At 45.5% G+C, this 6,000-nt stretch overlaps 1 protein-coding gene across 1 annotated transcript in view; it reads left to right on the top strand.

Moving 5' to 3' along the window:
* The first annotated feature begins 998 nt into the window (after window positions 1–998).
* Window positions 999–6,000, top strand: part of LOC147029903 (uncharacterized) — a 48,444-nt gene continuing 43,442 nt past the window's right edge. The window contains exon 1 of the transcript XR_015056128.1: window positions 999–5,486. The gene's annotated coding sequence lies outside the window, so the exon portion shown is untranslated. The remainder of the gene's footprint in view (window positions 5,487–6,000) is intronic.

The following is a 6,000-nucleotide window of genomic DNA, read 5'->3' as shown; positions in this document are numbered from 1 at the left end:
AACGTTTGTTGCGATTGTGGTGAAGAGGTCAAGTGTAGGTTATTGTGGGGATTTTTTAGGAATGTGTTTGAGGTTCGTATAAAGGTTGTAGCGTTGATTCTCCGAGTCCTGTGAAGGTTCACGTGAAGTGACCGTTGAATGACGGCGCGTAGTTTTAACGAGGAAATGGCGCGCGAATGTTCATGAGGCTTCCTCTGTGTGGCTCGGTGTGTCGAATGCGTGAGGGAGAGGATCTCCATCAGACCAGCTCTTCGTGCGCATCGTCACTCCGCCCCCACCCCATAATGACGTCATCAACAGGGACACCAAACGGATCACGTCCACTGATAGAATCTCCACCTGGATTGGTCACCACAGCTCCGTGCGTGAAGCCACTGGAAGTGCACTTTCCGCCATCTTGTCTCCCCCAAAAGAGGCGAACTGTCGTGACACGCAACGTTGAACCGGGCCCGGCCGATTTTGCAAAATATATTTCTTCAAATATATTTCAACTTCTGTCTAATATTTTAATGGATTTTGAAGTAAATTACTGTTCCTATTACTCGATCGAATTCCGGAAAAGTCCCTTCAGTCCATTTGCCAGAGAAGTAACCTTGTTGTCCTCAAAAGTGTGTGGTTTTATGGTGGTTTCTTGTTCACAGGCAAGCATAGACAAAATTAAGCTTGGTTGCCCGGATGGCAACCATGGGGAAATCTGTTATTTTTGCGCAAACACAAGATGGCCATCATCGACCGGGCTGAAAATATAACTTTTTAGGTAATGAATTTAAAATTACACATGAGACATCTTTTCCATATAATTTTGGCACAAGGAATCGATATGTAACCTTATTTTTGTGATTAGAAGTAAATTTGAGGTCAATGTTCGAGTTCCTGGCAATTGTTTGCCGTGTGAGATACATTTTGAATGACAACAAGGTCACTATTCTGACAACTGGACTCTCACATTCGACATTAATGCGAGTTACTAATTCGTTGTTTTGTTTTTACAGATATGGCTGATTCAAGGTGCATTTTTCCTGTGTGTCATGGTTGAGGGGAATTGAAGAAATTTGCTGATCAAGGGATCAAGACATTGATCTCCTGTGCCAAAGCCCGTGGAGATGAAGAGCTACGTGCAAAACTACAGGACATTGTTGATGGTGATGCTGTTCGCATAGAATGTCACAAAGGATGCTACTGTACTTACACATCAAAACAAAAAAATTGAGAGACTTCGTAAATCACAGAAAATAAAAGCTGAAGATGATTGTGTTACAGTGACAACAAGATCTCGCACACTACACAGGCAACAGGCAGTGGTGCGTTTGTTTACAAACGTGACTGCATTTTTTGTGGCAAAGAATGTTTACCTGTTGATGACAAACATCCAGAAAGATGGGATCGTGTTCGTCAGTGCATGATTAAAGAACGTTTTGACAAGGAAGGTAATCTCATCCCAACTATGAAAGATGCCATCATTAATGCTGCTGAGCAACGTAATGATGAAGTAGCCAGAACGGTCAAGTTACATATTGGATATTTGGTTGATCTCCCTGCGGCTGAGTGCAAATACCATGTACGCTATTATAACAGTTTCATGACAGTCCCTAAATATGCTGATTTGCCAACTGGTGTTGCAGAAGAAAGTGCCCTAAATAACGTCATAGAGCGCATGAATTGTGACAGGTCAAAGATGTGGAATAGCGTTGAACTGCATTCCCTGCACTGTGATCTTGGTGCCAAACTCACTCGACGTGATATGTTAGGCAAACTAACAGACTGCATGAGTAAGGACGTTATGTTAGTTCGGGTAGATGGATGTGCTACCATTGTTGGTTTCCGTGAGTCCATTGCTAACCATCTGAAAATGGTTAAAGTGGATGATGCAGATGAGAGGAGTATTGATTCTGTGGTAAGGCAGATCAAGAAGGAGGCACGCTCAGTCAAGTACAACAGTGCCAATTATGACCTCTCAGAATTTACACAATCAAGGCAACAAGCCCAACTTTACTGAGGTTGATTTCAGACTTGGTGTCTGGTGGTGAAATGACCAAGAAATCTCTAAGCCTGAGCCAGTCAATTCAAAGTCATGTTACAGGTACCAGAAATCAGACAACATTAGGACTGGCTGTCAAACTACTGCACCGCCATGGCAGTTCTGATCTTCTAAAGCTCCTTCATGAACATGAGTTCACAACGTCATATGATGAGGTCCTGAGATTGAGGAAATCCGCTGCTCATTTTCTCGGTGACAATGCTCAGCTTCTCCACCAATTCATAGGTTTGAGTAGAACTGTTGGCGTGATTTTTGCCTGGTTTAATAATCTTTATGTGCAAGTGTTCACGCGTAATGGTCGGCGCACTACTCATGTCCTCTCACATGAATTTCAGCAACCCCACCCTTCAGGCATTCTTGAGTATGGGCATGCTCACCCAGGGAAGAGCGACCTTATTATGCCGCGACTGTCTAAGAAATCTGCCCAGTCTCGGACAAGCAGCAGCTCATCAGGGAGCCTTCCTCTGCAGCACTACACTGGGCCATCCAAAGTGAACCCCCCCGGCTGTGGATGCAACCTCTGGATTCTCCTACCAAGAAGTGTGTGTCTGGCAAGCTAGTTTAGCTGCTGCACAGGAAAAGGACATGAAGTGGCTAAACACAGTCAGCACACAGGTGAACGCCATGGAATGGGGTGGGTTCAACAACCAAGAAGCATTCACCAGTCATGCAGAAAAAAGCCAGCAAGTACCGACATGTTCGGACCCTTATTGATGCCAAAGCTTCTCATCCAGACACTGTAGTGACTTCACTGGAGTATCTTCAGAAGTCATTGACTGATATGGGAATGACTTATGTCCACATCTCTGTGGATCTCCAGCTCTACATGGTGGCTTGCCAAATCAAGTGGCATGACGTTGATCGCTTTGAAAATGTGATTCTGAGGCCTGGGATAATGCACACTGTGCAGTCCTTCTGTGGTTGCATTGGCAAACTCATGCGTGGGTCTGGTGTTGAGACTCTCATCAGTTCAGCATTTGGGAGCCTGGCAGGAATCATGAGTGGCAAGTCCTGGGTTCGATCAATGAGAGCCTTCCGGATGGTTTTGACTGTCCTTCTCATTTCCTTCCTCACCACCGGCCGCATGACATTCCAGGAGTTGTGCAGCTACCTTGAGACATGCAGACAGCACCTAACTCGGAAGCACTGGGTTGATAACTTCATCAAGCCTACTCTGCTTGTTCATCAACTTCTGCGTAGTGAGAGGGAGGCAGACTTCCTGCTGCAACAGCTATCACTTGAACGCATGCTTCCCTACTTATTTGTTGCTGGTCACCATCACTATGCCTGTTACATCACCCATCACCTTCTGGAGATGAGCTATCTGCTGCCACCAGATGCCAAGTCAGAGCTCATATCAGGTGCTTTTGTGTGTCGTCACCAGGAAGGCATTTGGAATGGTGTGAGCTCTGATCAGTTCGGTGAACAAACTGCGATTAGAATTGGCAAGGGTGGCCTCAAGGGTATGACTTTCTCCAGAGATGGTAGCAGAGTGGATCAATTCCTTTCCTGTCACTGCCTACATCTCAGATACAATGGAGCACATCTACCCTGACTCCTCAAACAAGGACAATGAAGACCAAGTCAGAGAAAAGGACACAAGAATCGGACCAAGGAGGTCGGACCAAGAAATCGGACCAAGAAAAGGACACAAGAATCGGACCAATCGGACCAAGGAATCACAAGGAGGGGGGCAAGAAGAGGAGAGAACTTGATGCAGATGATAGGCGCCGGATTTTACTTGAATTGTCGAATGTGTCTCATCTTCTTGAGAATCACTCACCACATCTGTACAACATTGCCAATGGTCGAATTGCTCCCCGAGAAGCTGAAGTGAATGTTGAGGATTCCGTGGTTGTAGGTCAGAAAATGGTTGCAGAGTTCTATGCATCTATTCCAGGTGGATTCCATGCAACCATCTCATGCCCCATCAAGACAATGGAGCACTTACAGAAAGGAGTGAAAATTGGGGACAAGACGATCTTTGATCGAGAAACCATCTTCCTCAGGCTGCTGACTATTGGACAGCAAAGACAAATGGAGCTAGGACCTATCTTCCAGTTTGAGCTCTGCGCAGTACCCCCCTCACTCATTGATGAATATGGGTGTTTAAGGAAAGGCAACAAAGCACTACTGGCACACAAACTCTGTGTTCAGGCACAACAGCCTCTGCAACCAGATGTTACCATTGTTGACGCGAGCCAACTTCTCTATCATATTGTCTGGCCTTTCAGGGGAACTGTGTCAGTCTTGGTTGAGTCCATCAAGACAAGGCTGTCTACCATTGCTGGTCAGAAGATCTTGGTCTTTGACAAATATTATGATGTTTCTGCAAAGGACCATGAAGGATTGAGGCGTGCTGGCATTGGTTCCATCAACTATGACCTCACAATAAACACACCCCTGCCGAGTCGAGACGCCATCCTGAAAAACAAGCAGAACAAGTTGCAGCTGTCCAAGGTTTTGAGTACATATAACTTTGGTGAAGGAGTTACTGTGGAGAGCCGTAGCCATGGTGCGTTCAACCATGATGAAGCAGACATTACAATGATCTCACACCTGCTCATGGCTGCTGAATGTAATGCAAGAGTGATACGTATCCTCTCTGATGACACTGATGTTTTTGTATTGATGGTTTACTGGGTTTACCAGCGCAACATCCAGGCCACAGTGTAGATGGAAAGGTGGGATGGAGCAATTTGGGATATCAACACCACCTGTGACCAGCTTGGCCCCAAGTGTCTGCAGCTTTTGGGAATGCACTACATCACTGGCTCAGATACCACGTCATACCCATACGGCAAGGGCAAAGTGTCAGCCCTGAAGACACTGAGAGCTGGCAACTTCCCTGGTTTGTACTCCACACTTGGCGAGCTGAACGCAAGCCATGAACAGCTCATGGAAGCAGGGCGGACATTCTTCTGTGCCCTGTATGGTCAGCCAGAAGGTACCACGATGAGTGAGTTGAGGTACTATATGTACACAAGGAAGTCTGGCAAGCCCCTCAAGCTCATGGCATTACCTCCAACTGAGATCAATCTCTTCCTCCATATTTTGCATGCACATCTACAGACAGTACTTGCAAAATCATCTGATCAGCAGGCCCCACCTGAACTTGACATTACAAAATATGGATGGGACATCAGAGATGGAATCCCAGTGCCAGCAACTTCTGCTACTCCACCAGCCCCTTTGGACCTCATGGATGTTGTGCGGTGTGGATGCAAAGCAGAGGGGAAGGCCTGCAGTACTGCAAGTTGCAGTTGTCACCATGCAAAGATCTCCTGCATGCTATACTGCACTTGTGGTTGCAGTGACAAGTGCTTCAACCCACACAAGACTGTGGAGGACAGTAAAAGTGAAGTGGAAGAAGGGAGTGTCGAAGCAGAACTGGAAAGAGACGAGGATACAGAAGGGGACGAGTACAATGAATGGGAATAAACAATACGTAAGTTGTCTACTAGGCTCTATGTCCTCTGTTCCTAAGATGTCCAATATGATGACATGACAATGTGTATGCTTTCTGATGATCAACATACTGTTGTGAACCATTCATGACTTCACTTTTGCATTGGTGTTGAATAATTTTCAGCAGAAAATAGTCATGGACATTTCATGTGAACCGCTATTTATTTCTGACCGTAAAAAATAACCCCAAAATTGAATTCCACATGTCAAAATCATATGGAAAAGAGGTATTACACAGGATTATATGTTGACCGATTAAAAACTTAGCCCCATCGTCTGACCTGTAGCGGCCATCTTGAATTTATGCAAATTACAGGAGTTCCCCAAGGTAGCCACCCCGGCAACTCACCTGAATTTTATTAATTGACCCATGTTAGTCCAAAACAATCATAAAACCATACACTTTCCACATCAACAAGGTTGACAATGGAACACATAATAACGGCAAATGGAATACTTGGAGCTCCTTGGCAATTGCAAGGAGGCGATCAATA

The sequence above is a fragment of the Eptatretus burgeri genome, chromosome 3, assembly GCF_056783735.1.
Source record: "Eptatretus burgeri isolate ZD-2024b chromosome 3, Ebu_testis_v1, whole genome shotgun sequence".
NCBI classification, from domain to species: domain Eukaryota; kingdom Metazoa; phylum Chordata; class Myxini; order Myxiniformes; family Myxinidae; genus Eptatretus; species Eptatretus burgeri.
This window is presented reverse-complemented; position numbering and strand designations above follow the sequence as displayed.